We start from the raw sequence: 17,759 nt of genomic DNA on the forward strand, positions 1-17,759 counted from the left end.
CATCCTCCAAGTTTCATCCGATTCCATCTACAACCTTTTTTGAGATATCGTGCTATATTGTTTTTGGCCCATAAAAGGTATAGGGTTGTTATTCCGGTATCCTTTTGCATCATGCAAAAGGAAGAATCACTTCAGAAATTAGCAGATCCAGATCTTCACCAAAATTGAATCAATTAATCCTCAGCTCTTACAATAAATCCTAAAATCAATCTAAGCGCTTACATGAGCTTCGACTTAGTATACAACAAAAAATAATTAAATCATAAAAAATACACCCAACCTTTTCACCAAGTTTCCAACAAGTCCGTCGATAACTTTTTGAGATATCCTGCTCAGAGACAAACAGACAAACAAACAAGAAGATGTCATGCCGAACACGATACTTGCAAAATCCACCCCCCCCCCCCCCCCAATAAAATCCGATGGATACATGAAATTGTCTTTTTCATTTACAGACTTGGCATTTAATATGGAATTTTTTTTTTTCTTGACTTGGGTTTACTTTCTTAACTCAGTATATCAATCTGGTGAGTTTCTTTTACACTTTGGTGATTTATTTGTTAAAAGAACCATGTCACTGATTGTCTGTCGCAGCAAGAAGTCAACAACAGGATTATATCACAGGTGGCGTGGCAAAATGTACGGACAGGTGCATTTGACGATTGGCTTCACAGTCGGGTATACAAGGGTTGTTGCGTTCTGTATTAGTGGAAAACAACTGCTGCACGTCTCCAAAAGTTATTGGTGCTTCCTCTGGAGATGGTCCGTCAACTCGACAATGCTGTTTGTCATGGAGTGGTGGCTTTACGAAATTACGGCATGAAACAGCGGGCTATTGCTCGGCAGTATGGCATCACTCAAGGTCAGGTGTCAAAGATCCTGAAACAAAATGCTGAGGGGTGTCCCTACTCCAATACCGAGGCCAGGACGTCCCCACAGAACCACAAGGAGGGATGTCAGCTGCACCGGATAGCTGCACCGGTTAGTCCGCAATGGCCGTACCAAGTCAGCTAATCGGCTTAGGGCTGAGTGGCAGCAACTGACAAATGTGCCTGTATTCAGAAGGCTAGTCAACCAACGACTGGTTCAAGCAGGCTATCGTGCCAGGCGTCCCCTGAGAAAGCCACGCCTGACCAGACAACACCGCCAGCGCCGATTGCAGTGGGCCAGAGAGCACCGTCAATGGCAGCCAGGACACTGGAATCACGTGATCTTCTGTGACGAGTCTAGATTTCTGGTCTATCGTCAAGATGGCCGTGTCCGAGTGCGCAGACAAGTGCATGAAGCCTACAACAAAGATTGTATAGTGCCAAGAGTCCAAGCTGGAGGTGGTGGGGTGACCGTTTGGGCTGCTTTTTATGCAAGGGGCAAAACTGACCTGGTTGTTCTGATTGGAAACCTGAACCAGTTCAAGTACAGGGCCATTCTGGAAGAAACATTGTTTCCATTTGCTCGTGCAGCCTTTCGAAGAAACGTTGTCTTCCAAGATGACAATGCACGGCCTCATCGTGCTCGCATGATCCAACACTTTCTTGCTGACCGTGGTGTAGAGCATATGGAGTGGCCTACCATGTCCCCGGATATGAATCCGATAGAGAACCTGTGGGCAGAATTAACGCGTCAAATCGACCACTTGGACCAGCAGCCGACCTCTGTGCGTGAATTGCAGCAGGCTATTGTCACTGCATGGCAAGCGATTCCTGTCCAAACCTTGGCAAATCTCGTCAACAGCATGCCTCAACGTGTAGGTGCTCTCCTGAATGCTCGTGGGGGTTACACGAAGTACTGAACTGTAATTTTACTGTCCGTAATCCCTGTCGTAATTTAACTTTTGTTTTTGTTAAAAAAAATTTTGGCTAATGTGCAAAATAAAGAGATACTTCTGGAAAACGTACAGAAGTTTAACACAGTACTGTCCGTGAATTGAGTTCGATATCAGTTTACATCACTTTCAAGGATCAATTTATTTGTTTCGAAATGTCAAATGTGGTTTTTGTTTCTTTTAAAGGTCACATTAACAAAATCCAGAATAATTTCAACATAATTCCAATGAACTTTTGGTTCTAAGACATCTTGAAAAGTAAGTTCACCGCCACAAAAAAAATATTCCATATTAAATGCCAAGTCTGTAGATTAAAATTGATGATTCTAAATCAAAGCTTGAGTCAATCGGATGAAAATTGATGATTTTTCAGATGCAAATTGATGATTTTTCAGATGTAAATTGATGATATTAGAAGTTTTAGCTTGAGTTGACCTTTGACCTTTTTACCTCAAAATAGTTAGTTTCCCAATTAATTGAGGCACGATGCAATTGTTGTTGAATTTCCAAGTCAATCGGATGAAAATTGATGCTCTTCCAGATGAAAATGGATGATTTTGGTAGTTTGACCTTGAGTTGACCTTTGACCTTTTTACCTCAAAACAGTGAGTTTCCCAATTAATTGAGGCACGATGCAATTGTTGTTTAATTTCCAAGTCAATCGGATGAAAATTGATGCTCTTCCAGATGAAAATTGATGATTTTGGTAGTTTGACCTTGAGTTGACCTTTGACCTTTTGCCCTCAAACATAGTTGGTTTCCCAATTTAGTGACTCAATATACAAATGCTGTTCAATTATCAAGTCAATCGGATGAAAATTTCCAATTTTGTAAATTTGACCCCAAGATGACCTTTGACCTCAAAACCAATAGGCTCCTTGCTTATGACCAACTCTACCATTTGGTGAAGTTTCGTGAAGATCGGTTTAAAATTGTGACCTGTAGGCGATTGACAGACAGACAGACAAACAAACAGACAGACAGAATAACGCACAAGACCAACCAATATACAGTACTTGAAAAATCTTCGTTTTTCGCAAGTAACAAACAATCAGGGGTGAAAACACAACCTCTGTCCAGCTTCCGTGGCGGATGTAAAAAAATAAAAAGTACTTAAAAACCTCTTTCTGAAAGGCCCTGACCACTCGCCTGAGAACATGGTGCTGCTACCGAATTGGCATTGAATATTGATGCCTGGAAATGTAAACAGAAGGTCAGGGTTCATCTCTTTTTTATATATACCGTGCCGTTGACATTGTATCGCATCCCTGTGCAAAGTAGCATCCTCGGACTATTTTTTTTATTTAATAGCATCACTTGCCTGCTGAACTGCCATTCCCACTTTGCTGATGATTGCAATCTCTGCTGGAAAAGCATACTTCCTCGTCCGTCCACTGCTTTCAAATTCAAGTTGAAATGCGAGATGGCTTCACGTCCTGCTCCATTTGCAATGGTAAAAGCATTGTCCTCTCTCCAACCTACTCTTCCGCAACCTCTCATATCCTTTCCCGAACAGCGTGTGCTTTGAAAAAACGATGTCAAAATATACATTTTGGGGGTGATCTTGTCCAAATTGTAACCCCCTCCCCCCAAAAAAATATGCAAACACCCAAAAAAAGTTTTTTTATATTTCAAACTTCCCAATTGTTGGGAAGAATATTTTCGATTAGTACAGCATTTTGTTGTTATAAATAAATGAATACCACATCCTTTTCCAGGACTTTAGATACAGTAGTGGTCCATTGGACCAAATTTTCATTGGTCTTCACGGCCTTGTAGCATACCTGTCTGCTATAGTGCTTAAGAATTAGCTTACCTTTCACCAAGCACTCATGGTTATACAGTGGTTATTATAAGTGCCAAATTATACTACTATTATTTTTGTTAATATTACAAGTATAAATTAATATATGCCTTGTTACAATGTTATCATTGCTTTTGTTATATATTTTGTAATTGGAATGCCATGCTGTAGACCATGGTCCGAACAGGTAAAGTGCGTCTGTTTTTGTTTTTTTTTGCTTTTGTGACCCACCTTTGGTATTTAGCTGAAATTTTGAATATATTGGTTCACGAGTTTTCAAGTGTCGACTATATTCGTCATGTGTGTGTGCATCTGTCTGTCTGTCTGTCTGTTTGTCTGTCTGTCTGTCCGCAGCATAACTACCTGATGATATCATCCGATGTTGATGAAACTTGGGTGGTAGGTTGATATCATGATCTCGTTGTGTCCTGCCTAGAGTGGGCGTATTGCGCCCATTGTGGGCGGAGCCACGCGCGAAAAAGATGTCTTTTTAGGGGGTAATCGATTTCAAGCCACATCTTCTCCGAGGGGTTTTTTGGTGGAATCTGATAGGGGTTTCGGTATTTGGTTCGGCCAATGCCATGTGTCTAGCCCCATGAAGCTCGATTTATTTATTTATTCGTTTTTCGCCGAATTTTCGGTATTGTGTAGGTAACTAACCTCTTAACTGATTATACATTATTTTCTATCATTTCAAGGTCAGTAACCTTCGTTTTGACATTTCCGGGCTTGGCCTGTCTCGGTTATAGTCCGTCCTTTGTCATTGAATACCGCTCGCTCGTGAACCATCGTCGTCTCCTGACTTGTCGAGTTTAAAAATTACTAATAAAGAATTTATAACTCCTCAGTACAAAATGTTGCACACTATTTAGTTATGCGAATCAGCAAAAACTATAGCGCATTATTGTGTCCGTTATTATCTAGCTGTGTATAACTGAATGGGAATTGTAAATATAAAGTATGTAGTCTATGCAGAGATGGGGAACCTGTCCAGGAGTGTGAGTGATCGAGGTCCTTTTTCTTTCTTTCTCTTTCTCTTTCTCTTTCTCTTTCTCTCTCTCTCTCTCTCTCTCTCTCTCTCTCTCTTTCCACACACATACACACACACACACACACACACACACACACACACACACACACACACACACACACACACATATATATATAGACACATACACACATATACCTCTACACACTGTTACGTGGTCCCCTCGGGGACTACCTGGTCTCGGTGACCCCCGGACCGTGAGAGGACCTTCGCCAGAAAGTAGTATTATATAGATGCGCTTTCGCAACGCAATCCCTATGAATTCCACCCACGAGACACTGATGTTCAAGAATATATTTCCCAATGGTACTGATACCATACAATTTCCAATGACACAACCACGGAGATTTTCCCCGAGCAATCAACAATACACCACCATCAACAATCTTTCACTGACAATCAATTCCCTATGAATAAGATGGCCATCCTATATACGTGTGTCCCGGTGAGTACTCACGACACCCTTATGGTCTCGGTCCCGCACAATGTCTCTGGGCCCCTCCTGACCAAGATGATAGTCGGCGTCGCCGCACTCGGGCGGTTGAACGAACCCCGGGTGGACGTCTCCACCGGACAGGTATCGTACCCGGCCCCGCGGCTGCAGCCTCTCGTGGCTACGCGGAGCGGGCGCGGTAAAGCAAGCCGAAAGCCCCACGCCACTTGCCAGGCGTGCTAGGCCCCAACCTGCGACTCATACGCGTCTTTTTAGACGGGGCCGCGAACGGTACCAGACGCGGGGTCGATGCACGGCCCCACGTCAACTTGACGTCTCCACCGGGTCGGTATCGTACCAGGCCCCGCACTCCTCTCGCCAGACGGGCTTCGGAACGCCGCTTTTTCACGCAGCGCAAGGTCGAGGCCACCTTTCGTCCGAGCGGGGCGAGGAAGAACAAGAAGAATACTCGTCCTTTTTTCCTCGTGTCGTTTCCTCTTCCGTTTCCGGTCACTTCCGTTTCCGGCCACTGGTTCAGAAGGGCTCCTGACCCTCCAATCACAACAACCCTTAATATACTACACACGGATAAGCAAAGATCTGAATATTAATTCACATAGATATGTAACACTCCCCCCCTTCAAGAAAGAAAGTTTGACCCCAGCGAAAACTTTCGTTGCCGGCCAACTTGGATAAATAAACCAGATAACTCAACCCCCAAATCCTCAGTTCCCCTGGGCAACAATTATCCCAACTCAAAAATAAAGCAACAAACTCTCACAAAACCCCCAGATTACTCCCTCTGGACTAAACACCAGCAACGACATTGTCCCTGCCAAATCAAACTCCCTCTCATGACCCTCTGACTTTGACCGTCAGCTTCTTGTGAATGAAGGTTAAGGGGTTGATCAAAGATCCAAAGTTACGCAACTCGATAGCACTTTTTCCGGGAGGCCAAGCCGAGTATTCACTACATGGATGCCTTTAGGAACGTGAAGTTCACGGTTAGTCCGTGCAGGAAAGTTCTCTACATGGGCGCCTTGAGGAACGTGGAGTTCACGGTTAGTCCGTGCATGAAAGTTCCCTATATGGACGCCTTTAGGAACGGCGTTCACGGTTAATCCGTGTAGGAATCTTGGCTCAGCGGCTCCGCCGCATTCAGTGCTTCAACTTCTCAGAACTTCCCTAATAATTATGGTGGGACCCCTTGTCCCTGTAGTCCCACGAATAGCGGTCTCCTTCTCGGCCACTACTTTGCCAATCCTTCCTTCGGGAGCTGCCGTAACTCAGGGAGCCTCCATAATAATATTGATTGCGGCCACCACCAAAACTACCGCCCAGTTGTCCTCTCCTGTAGACCTCTCGACGCCTACGAAATGCCTTCCCTACTGTTATGGTCCGACCCTCCAAATCCTTGCCATTCCAATTCTTCTCTGCCTCTCTGGCGTCTTTGGTGCTGGCAAACGTGACAAAGCCGAACCCTCTGGACTGTTGCGTTTCCCAGTCTCTTACCAACCGCACGTCCACCAGCGGCCCATATCTGTTGAAGACAGAGGTCAGAACTTCTTCCTCTGTTTCGAAGTTCAGTCCCCCTACAAATAACTTGGCACTTTTGTCGCCATCCCGAGCTGGTGTGGTGTTATTTTCCCTGCTGGGCTCTTGACCAACCCTCAGGTTACCATAAACTTGACCCCCGGCCAAATCATTCCCGATAACCACAGATACACCCTCTACAGGAAGCGTGGCTTGTAAACCGACGGTGACCGGTCCTGACACCAACTCGGACTCCAAATGGATGACATGAAGGGGAGCACTAACACCGCCCCCAATCCCCTGTAAACGAACACTATCCCCCGTTGCCGTCTCCTCGGACCATGGCAAAGTGCCTTCAAGCATTAAAGATTGATGTGCCCCTGTGTCCCTCAATATCCTAACCGGTTTCCGGTTAGTCGAGGCTCCATCCCGTGACACAAACCCCTCTGAAATAAATGGTTGGTAACCCTTTTGATGGCAATTTCTAACGCTAGCCATCGCATTCGGAGTGGTAATAGTCGGACTCCGCTCTGGGTTGTCCCTTTTCATGAGGTAACAACTGGACATCAAGTGTCCAGGTTTCTTGCAAAACGCGCAAGTAGGCCCGGAGGAAAAACTCGTGGTCTGCCTCGGGCCCCCTGAAAAATAAGTTGGTCTTGGGCCCACAGCCCTCTGACTTCGAACAGGTGGGGTATCCGCGTTGTCCCCCTCATCCTCTCGAGGCCGCCGCCATGTATTGTCGTTCTCCGCACCTGCTGTTCCCCACCTTCCCTGCAGAGATCTAGGCGAGGAGGTAGGTTCATGGACCCCTATTCGGTGGGTTAAGGCATAATCATCTGCCATGGTGGCTGCGTCCCACAACTTTGGTACTTTCTTTTCCTGCAGGTACACTTTGATGTCCTCGTGGACACACTGCTGGAATTCCTCCACCAGGATCAAGTCCCGCAATGTTTCGAAGTCTTTCCCGACTCCTTTTGACTCACACCACCGATCAAACATGTTTTCTTTCACTCTGGCAAACTCCACATGGGTCTCACTCTCCCTCTTCCTGGCATTCCTGAATTTTTGCCTGTAAGCTTCCGGAACCAACTCATAGGCCTTGAGGATGTGCTTCTTCAGTACCTCATAATCTGCACATTGGTCCATTGGTAGCGCCGAATAAATTTCCTGAGCTTTCCCCACCAGCACACTTTGCACGAGTATGGTCCAGGCCTCCTCCGGCCAGTTTAATTGTCGAGCCACTTTCTCAAAGTGTGGGAAAAATTTCGCGACTTCCTTTTCACTGAACGGTGGAACCAGCCTCACATGTCTGCCCACATCCCAGGTTCTCTGGTTAGGTGTCGACCCCGTCAGCAAGGGTGGTGCCTCTCCCCGTTCTCTCATTAACTCCAGCTCCTTGAATTTGATTTCTTGCTGAAGCTCCATGTCACGTTCCTTTAATTCCCTTTCCGCTTTTCTCTCCTCTGCTTTTCTCCCTTCTAACCTTTCCTGGAGTTCTCGTTCCACTCTCCTTTCCTCTGCTTGTTTCTCTTCTCTCCTCTCTTCTGCTTTCCTTTCTTCTTCTGCTAACCTTTCCTGGAGTTCTCGTTCCACTCTCCTTTCCTCTGCTTGTTTCTCTTCTCTCCTCTCTTCTGCTTTCCTTTCTTCTTCTGCTCTTTCCTTTTCTGCTTTCCTTTCTTCTTCTTTTAACCTTTCCTGGAGTTCTCGTTCCATTCTCCTTTCCTCTGCTTTTTCCTTTTCTGCTTTCCTTTCTTCTTCTGCTCTTTCCTTTTCTGCTTTCCTTTCTTCTTCTGCTCTTTCCTTTTCTGCTTTCCTTTCTTCTTCTGCTCTTTCCTTTTCTGCTTTCCTTTCTTCTTCTGCTCTTTCCTTTTCTGCTTTCCTTTCTTCTTCTGCTCTTTCCTTTTCTGCTTTCCTTTCTTCTTCTTTGATCCGTTCCTGGCTCCGTAATTGCAACTCCAGTTTCCGGAGCTCCACGTCTTCTGGTTCCTCAGGTAGCCACTCCCAGGCTAACTCGTCCCATGTTCCTAATCCCACCATAGACTGTATCACCGTGGTCTGCAACTCTGCCTTCCTCAAATTAGTTCGGACCTCCAAGTTAAAATGTTTGGCCAATTTCAAGAGGTCCGACTTTAGTAACGCTCGGAACTGTGCCTCACTCGGTGTTACCGCAAAGTTCTGTGCCACAAACGCCATGGTGACTATCGTTAACACCTGTTAACCTTCCCCCAAGACTTTACCCCAATTTCCCCCAAAATTACCAATTAATACTTAATTAATAACTTTTAATTAATAAAAATATTATTTTATTATTTTATACAATTTTAGATCCCGGACGTAGACCCAATTGCGAATCCGCAAATCGTAATTTGGACGAGCCCCCAATTCTGTTACGTGGTCCCCTCGGGGACTACCTGGTCTCGGTGACCCCCGGACCGTGAGAGGACCTTCGCCAGAAAGTAGTATTATATAGATGCGCTTTCGCAACGCAATCCCTATGAATTCCACCCACGAGACACTGATGTTCAAGAATATATTTCCCAATGGTACTGATACCATACAATTTCCAATGACACAACCACGGAGATTTTCCCCGAGCAATCAACAATACACCACCATCAACAATCTTTCACTGACAATCAATTCCCTATGAATAAGATGGCCATCCTATATACGTGTGTCCCGGTGAGTACTCACGACACCCTTATGGTCTCGGTCCCGCACAATGTCTCTGGGCCCCTCCTGACCAAGATGATAGTCGGCGTCGCCGCACTCGGGCGGTTGAACGAACCCCGGGTGGACGTCTCCACCGGACAGGTATCGTACCCGGCCCCGCGGCTGCAGCCTCTCGTGGCTACGCGGAGCGGGCGCGGTAAAGCAAGCCGAAAGCCCCACGCCACTTGCCAGGCGTGCTAGGCCCCAACCTGCGACTCATACGCGTCTTTTTAGACGGGGCCGCGAACGGTACCAGACGCGGGGTCGATGCACGGCCCCACGTCAACTTGACGTCTCCACCGGGTCGGTATCGTACCAGGCCCCGCACTCCTCTCGCCAGACGGGCTTCGGAACGCCGCTTTTTCACGCAGCGCAAGGTCGAGGCCACCTTTCGTCCGAGCGGGGCGAGGAAGAACAAGAAGAATACTCGTCCTTTTTTCCTCGTGTCGTTTCCTCTTCCGTTTCCGGTCACTTCCGTTTCCGGCCACTGGTTCAGAAGGGCTCCTGACCCTCCAATCACAACAACCCTTAATATACTACACACGGATAAGCAAAGATCTGAATATTAATTCACATAGATATGTAACAACACACATACACACACACTCGTATAAAGTAATATAAGTAACGTATAAAGTAACACTCGTATAAAGTAATACAGGTTCCAAATTTTTTTTACCAGAAGATGGACATATCAGATATCTGACATATCAATTTTAATACCAGAGTATTTATTTTTTAATTCTTCATGAACTGAAATCAATATTATCAAACTGGTTATCAAAGCTCTTATTAAAAAATGAATTAATCCACCTCCATTAAAAAATGAATTTGGACTTCCTTCCACTTAACAGGACATTCTAGAAATTTCCTTACACTCTTTTCACTGAATGGAATCACTCTGCTGTGCATAATGACGACACGAATGAAGCAAAACGCCGAAGAACTAACATCAGAATCTTCGCCTTCAGTAGCTGCATCTGATGACATGTAAGTCGCCATGATAGCGGCACCAGGGGAGGAGAATGGGGATGGGGAGAATGGTGATGGGGAGAGGGAAGGGGAGGAAGGGACGGTTCTGAAAACCTGTTGATATTGTACCATACCATCTATTTATCACATAAGCAAAAATGGCAGAATTTCCCTCTTCCCCTCTGCACTGTATTCTCCATACGTGAGGGATGGCAGACTGATGCGATACATGCTGTGACAACTCGCATTACACAGGTGTGTGTGTGTGTGTGTGTGTGTGTGTGTGTGTGTGTGTGTGTGTGTGTGTTCTGATTCTCCGGCCACATCATCTGACCCACGGAGCTCTCAATTGGCATAAAGTGCACCCATTCCTCCAGAATGGTTTTGCACTTTGACTTTCCCCCACCCCAACACTCCCATGCCCCTCACAACCACACCCCTTCCAAAACTCATCCCCAAACTCAGGTTAACCTGGGCGACCAGGTATCTCCCCCACTCCACTTTCTAACCCCACAGCCCTCCCCTGACTAACCCCCTCCACATATCCCCCCCCCCCCCTGATCCCACCCACTCTCCCGCATCCCCCCAACCCCTCCACATACTCAGAATTCCCTAGTTGTAGAACGGGTATCTCATCTAGTCATATCAAAACAGGCATGTGCTATCATCGAGATAAACACTTCTTCCAGCGAGGCCTCACAGTTCTACGATTCTGTGAAATTCTACAATATCATCAAAGTATATAATCCCTCAAAGACTTCAGATTTTCCCCAAACTTATTTTAGCGCAAGTGTAACAGCTTCAGGTACATCCATTAGTACAATCACGAGTAACATGGATACACCACACAGGAAACGTGTCACCTTTGCCTGCAGAACGCACAGAACAACATGCGACTTCATTTTTAAACATCCGTTTTTAACCAGATTTGTCTTAAGTTTTTGCGGTACACCTCGAGGTGTCTCTAAAAATGCAATTATAAGTTCAGTAGACCCCACTTATAAGCAATCTCCAAAGAGGACAGTCGAATTGTTCCCAAATGTCGCATTTCAAGGTGGCACAAAAACGTCAACCACAAGTATTTACCTATAAAATAGTCTATATATATATATAAAAGAAAGTTTTTCTTTGTTTGTTTGTCTGCACACGCTAATCTCCTGAACGGTGAAAGATAGGAGGAAACCTCTGAAACAAAAAATATCGGGACAGGCCCCAGGAAGGTTATAGGCTAGGTGGCGAGGCCGGTCGAGGCTGCCTCGGCCGGGCTGGGCCCATTTCAAAATTAAAAGCCGAGCTGAATTGTCGTGGTCAATCGTCTACGGCCGCGAGTAAAAGCTGAATTATAGTAGTAAATTCATTCAAAAAGAACAAAAAATGTTGGGACGGGCCCCAGGAAGGTTATAGGCTAGGTGGCGAGGCCGGTCGAGGCTGCCTCGGTCGGGCTGGGCCCATTTCGCAATTAAAAGCTGAGCTGAATTCTAGTGGTCAATCGTCTACGGCCACGAGTAAAAGCTGAATTATAGTAGTAAATTCATTCAACAAGAACTAAAAATGTCGGGACGGGCCCCAGGAAGGTTATAGGCTAGGTGGCGAGGCCGGTCGAGGTTCCGCTTCGGCTGGGCTGGGCCCATTTCGCAATTAAAAGCTGAGCTGAATTATAGTGGTCAATCGTCTACGGCCGCGGGGTAAAAGCTGAATTATAGTAGTAAATTCATTCAAAAAGAACCAAAAATGCCGGGACAGGCCCCGGGAAGGTTATAGGCTAGGTGGCGAGGTTGGTTGAGGCCACATATTTTTTATCCTTTTTTTTGTAATGAGCACCTCGTTAAGCTTCAAACTCCCAGTTTTAATTCGTGCACTCCCTTGGATGTTGAGAAGTATGCATGCAAAGGTTGGGGCCGCCAGGTTTCATGGTCTTGGAGTTATGGAGGAGACACCAAATACCAGGATTCAATAAAATGACCAAATGCCCTTAAAAATGAGGTCAAGAGATCTTGGAAGCTAAAGACCGTCAAAATTGTACCAGTGATAATTGGAGCAACATGAGTGATAAAGAAGAACCTCACTGAGATTTTGAAAACAATCCTCGGGAATGTTACCACAAATGAACTACAACTGGAGGCAATCTGGGATTCAGTGACGATCCTGAAAAGAGCCCATGGAACCAAACTCTTAAAAAGTTGAAAAGCTTGGTCCATGAACCGGGATCCCTTACCAAAGTGGAGATGGACACTTTTTATCCTGGGAGGACTCTGTTCCACCTCCTGAAACCCGCAAATGGGGATAACAACCACAACCACAACCACAAACACACACACACACGCACACACACACACACACACACACACACACACACACACACACACACACACACACACACACACACACACACACGCACTGACATATACACATGCACTGACATACATACACACACACACACACACACACACACACACACACACACACACACACACACACACACACACACACACACACACACACACACACACACACACACACACACATTTACACACACATACGCACTGACATATACACATGCACTGACATATACACACACACACACACACACACGCACACACACACACACACACACACACACACACACACATACACTGACATTTAGACACATACGCACTGACATACACATACACACACACATCGACACACACATCGACACACACACACACACACACACACACACACACACACACACACACACACACACACACACACACACACACACATCTGCCCGTTTTCATGTCCGTCTATGTTTTGCCCCAGGATTCTCCATTTTCGTCATCCTGCGCCTTCTTATAGCCGGCGAAGCTGGTGTTGTCAATAAACGAGTACGTATTATGTTGAAAACCTGGTTATGCCATGGCTCGAGAATCCGAAGCGCAGTGGAGGCCGCCATCTTGCGGATGCGAAAGTATGCATAACAAATTTAAAACGTTCATTAGGAGTTTCTTTCACCCGTCATTGTTTGATTCACAATCTTATACACCTCCAATGTATTATTAAAATACTTTAAGACAAACATCGGCCCGCACGGGCCTGGTTATCTTCAACGAAACGCATCACCAAACACCGGACCCAATGAGAGTCGAGCATTTGCAAAAATATTTCTAAAATGAAATCACTCAATGGTGGCCGCCATCGACCGGATGCGGAAGTTTGCATAAAACAATTGCGAAAGAGTTCAATAGGAGTTTGTTTCACCCGTCGTTCTTTGATTCACAATCTAATGAACCTCTAATTTGTAATTAAAATACGTTAAGACCAACCTCGTTATCTTCAACGAAAATCGTCATCAAACACCAGAACCAATGAGATTCGAGCATTTGAAAAAATATTTTTTTAAAGGTTATTACGCGTTTCGGAGGGTGAAAACGGGGTCAAATATTCTAACATTGACGAAGAATTATTTTTAAGAAATCTCGTGGCCGTCGGGGATAGTTTTTCACGGCCAGAAATACGGTATAAGCGGTTTACATATTTAGTTTAGAAATACGGATAGTTTTTCACGGCCGGAAATATACGAAGTTGAGACGGAATTCACCGAATTAATCACTGCAAGCTAACTTCTTCTGGTCGAGGAAGCCGCAGTGCCCGGAGAGAACCAGCCCTGACAGCGACTGAAGTTAGAAGACTACACACACACTGTGAAAACGTATGTTAAGCCCAGTTAAAAATAGGCCTTAAGCTAGCACATCGTATAGTTACTTCCTTAAGCTTCTTGTGACATTTATTGTATGCAGGTATTGGGGAGGACTGTCTGCTCTTCTCTTTTACCAAGTCTTACCAGGTACGGTACCTACTACACCTACCTACTACCAACTACCTACCTACCTACTACCAACTACCTAACCTACTGATGCCATGGTGATGGGTAAAATAGTGGCAAGAGGCTTTGGCTTCGCCGACTCATTGCGGCTTTGCAGTCGGTACTAGTAGCCGGCGAAGCCGGTGTTGTCAATGAACGCGTACATATTATGTTGAAAACCTGATTATGCCTTTGCTCGAGAATTCCGAAGCGCAGTGGGGGCCGCCATCTTGCGGATGCGGAAGTATGCATAACAAATTTAAAACGTTCATTAAGAGTTTCTTTCACCCGTCATTGTTTGATTCACAATCTTATGCACCACCAATGTATTATTAAAATACTTTAAGACCAACATCGGCCCGCACGGGCCTGGTTATCTTCAACGAAACGCGTCACCAAACACCGGACCCAATGAGAGTCGAGCATTTGCAAAAATATTTCTAAGATGAAATCACTCAATGGAGGCCGCCATCGACCGGATGTGGAAGTTTGCATAAAACAATTGCGAAAGAGTTCAATAGGAGTTTGTTTCACCCGTCGTTCTTTGATTCACAATCTAATGAACCTCTAATTAGTAATTAAAATACGTTAAGACCAACCTCGTTATCTTCAACGAAAATCGTCATCAAACACCAGAACCAATGAGATTCGACCATTTGAAAAAATATATTTTTAAAGCTTATTACGCGTTTCGGAGGGTTAAAACGGCGTCAAATATTCTAACATTGACGAAGAATTATTTTTTAGAAATCTCGCGGCCGTATGGGATAGTTTTTCACGGCCAGAAATACGGTATAAGCGGTTTACATATTTAGTTTAGAAATACGGATAGTTTTTCACGGCCGGAAATATCCGAAGTTGAGACGTAATTCACCGAATGAATCACTGCAAGCTAACTTCTTCTGGTGGAGGACGCTGCAGTGCCCGGAGAGTCAGAGAACCAACCCTGGCGCATGAGAGCGACTGAAGTTAGAAGACGACACACATACTGTGAAAACGTATGTTAAGCCCAGTTAAAATTTCTTAAAATAGGCCCTAAGCTAGCACATCGTATAGTTACTTCCTTAAGCTTCTTGTGACATTTATTGTATGCAGGTATTGCCATTGGGGAGGACTGTCTGCTCTTCTCTTTTACCAAGTCTTACCAGGTACGGTACCTACTACACCTACCTACTACCAACTACCTAACCTACTGATGCCATAGTGATGGGTAAAATAGTGGCAAGAGGCTTTGGCTTCGCCGGCTCATTGCGGCTTTGCAGTCGGTACTAGTAGCCGGCGAAGCCGGTGTTGTCAATAAACGCGTACGTCTTATGTCGAAAACCTGATTATGCCTTGGTTTGAGAATTCCGAAGCGCATTGGAGGCCGCCATCTTGCGGATGCGGAAGTATGCATAACAAATTGAAAACGTTCAATAGGAGTTTCTTTCACCCGTCTTTGTTTGATTCATAATCTTATGCACCTCTAATTTATTATTAAAATACTTTAAGACCAACCTCGGGTTGCACGGGCCTGGTTATCTTCAACGAAACACGTCACCAAACACCGGACCCAATGAGAGTCGAGCATTTGAAAAAATATTTCTAAAACCAAATCACGCACTGGAGGCCGCCATCGACCGGATGCGGAAGTTTGCATAAAACAATTGCGAAAAAGTTAAATAGGAGTTTGTTTTACCCGTCTTTCTTTGATTCACAATCTAATGAACCTCTAATTTGTAATTAAAATACTTTAAGACCAACCTCGGCCCGCACGGGCTTGGTTATCTTAAACGAAAATCGTCACCAAACACCGGAACCAATGAGATTCGAGCATTTGAAAAAATATTTCAAAAACCAAATCACTCAATGGAGGCCGCCATCTTACGGATGCAGAAGTATGCATAACAAAATTGCGAAAAAGTTCAATAGGAGTTTGTTTCACCCGTCTTTGTTTGATTCACAATCTTATGCACCTCTAATTTGTAATTAAAATACTTTAAGACCAACCTCGTTCCCTGGGCCCACATGGGCCTTGGTTATCTTCAACGAAAATCGTCACCAAACACCGGAACCAATGAGATTCGAGCATTTGAAAAAATATTTCAAAAAAGCTTTTTACCACATTTCGGAGGCTGAAAACGGCGTCAAATATTCTAAAATTGACGAAGAATTATTTTTTAGAAATCTCGCGGCCGTAGGGGATAGTTTTTCACGGCCGGAAACATCCGAAGTTGAGACGGAATTCACCGAATTAATCAAGAAGTAAATTTTATAAATTTTTATCTCATCCAGAATGCAAATGGTGTCATTTTGAACTAGGTACGGTACCTACTACACCTACCTACTACCAACTACCTAACCTACTGATGCCATCGTGATGGGTAAAATAGTGGCAAGAGGCTTTGGCTTCGCCGGCTCATTGCGGCTTTGCAGTCGGGTACTAGTAAATTGTTATTCTGTAAGATCGCGTTCGGTGTGGTGACTGGTTATTGCAGATTTAGCACCATTTCAGTGAGAAACCATTTGGGCGTGGCTTTTATGGCAAATCTACAAGGGATATACCTCACTTCAGCCATCATGGGATTAACTCACATAACCGTACTCATGATGCATTAGCATTGCAGCATGCCCATGATATGGCTTAAGAAACGAATCAGCATACGGGAATAGCACCTCAATTCCCAAAAATCGTGGCATGCTTTTGTCACGAAGATAAATGATTGGATGGCACTCACTTCGAATCACCGTCTGGGAAGTACTTTGGAACGTGACCTTCAATCCAAAATCAAAGTCTAATGTGCTCACTTTCCTGCTTAACAGAGAAGTCGACGTGTACACTCATATATCCTTCATGGACCATCTGCTCACCAAGGGGCATCCACTGGAACAGCTCATTCTCACAATCAAACAAAACCTTTCCTGCAATGGTAACACAGCTTAGTTAGCATTCCAAAGCAGATGCTGCTCGGGTACCGTCTGCCAAACCAACTCTTTCCTTGACACTCATCAGCTCCTCACAGCCTAAAAGGCTTTTCTCTGCAGCTTGATGGAATAAGTTCCTCCACTTTGGGCTGAGGCTCAAATGACCCACTTAGCATGCCTTCTGGATGCCATTACTTTTAAGGCTCTGAAGATTCTTGGAATTCTCATTGGGAAGCTGGGGGTTAGAGCCTACAGCTTGCTCTCTGTCTACATCTAGGTTGATGAAATCTGTGTTATACAATATTGCCTCAATTCTTACCTTGCATCATCTACCATCAGCGCATCCATTCTTCTCTGTTGGAGATGAACATCACGTGGGTCAAAATTATCCCTAATTTTCCCCTTAATCATGGTGAATGATCAAAAACTCCAGTTGGCATGTTGATTGTTCTCCGGACTCTATCTTGAATCTATTATATGCAATCATACTTTCGGTACACTTGTAATTCGTATTTTTCTCAACTATTGACCGAAGATGCAGATTGATTTTTTGAAAACATTATTTTTGAATCTTTTTTTTTTGAAAACTTGATTCTCGATTGATTTATATATATTTTTTGGAAACTTGATTTATTGTTTTAGAAAACTTGATTGATTTTTTTAAAACGATTTTTGATTGTTTAAAAA

The 17,759-nt window shown here is 44.6% G+C and overlaps 1 protein-coding gene across 1 annotated transcript in view; it reads right to left on the reverse strand.

Moving 5' to 3' along the window:
• LOC144891944 (protein sidekick-2-like) overlaps positions 1-17,759 on the reverse strand; it is a 206,098-nt gene that overhangs the window by 129,905 nt on the left and 58,434 nt on the right. The gene's annotated exons all lie outside the window — the stretch shown is intronic.

Source organism: Myxine glutinosa, chromosome 5 (assembly GCF_964187855.1).
Source record: "Myxine glutinosa chromosome 5, kmMyxGlut1.1, whole genome shotgun sequence".
NCBI classification, from domain to species: Eukaryota; Metazoa; Chordata; class Myxini; order Myxiniformes; family Myxinidae; genus Myxine; species Myxine glutinosa.